The following is a 699-nucleotide window of genomic DNA, read 5'->3' on the forward strand; positions in this document are numbered from 1 at the left end:
CACTCCTCGGAAGGAAGATGGGACAATCTACTTCCGTAGTGATACTGCCTTGGAAACCCGAGGAGGGGTTGCTATAAGTCGGGTCCGACTCCACAGCACATAACAACAACAACAACAACAACATAGTTTTTAAGGTAACCCTGATGAGGGTCTGAAGGCCACACTGTACAAGGCCGTACAAAACATTTCCAGAGTCCCATCAAACAGAGAAAACCACATGCTCAGTTGGAGATTGCCTAATTTTTAAAAAATGATTCAGAAATACAACCACCAAAATCAGGAAACTACCACTGGTATATAACTACCATTTAATACTCAGACTCCATTTAAGTTTCTTTAAATGTCCCAATGTGTTTGGTAGTTAAAAGATCCAGTCCCGGATCATATGTTATACATCAATTATAGTGCAATTTTGAATGTAGAAAATTTTTCCCTTTAGAAGTTAAAGGGAATCAAAAAAATGTTTTATATAGTTCACAAAAATTGACATGTGACAGGCACTGATTGAGGATATAATGGAGAATAAGACAGTTAAGGTTCCTCTGCTTCCAAAAAAGCTTACATACTAGTGATGAAAGATTAATAGACAAGTAAAGTAATAAACCCACTCCTCGAAGGAAGGTTGGGCAATCCTACTTCCGTAGTGATACTGCCTCGGAAACCCAAGGAGGGGTCGCTATGAGTCGGGGCCGACTCGAC

The sequence above is a fragment of the Orycteropus afer genome, unplaced genomic scaffold (assembly GCF_000298275.1).
Source record: "Orycteropus afer afer isolate SDZICR_OR568_19922 unplaced genomic scaffold, OryAfe1.0 scaffold00026, whole genome shotgun sequence".
In the NCBI taxonomy this organism is placed as follows: domain Eukaryota; kingdom Metazoa; phylum Chordata; class Mammalia; order Tubulidentata; family Orycteropodidae; genus Orycteropus; species Orycteropus afer.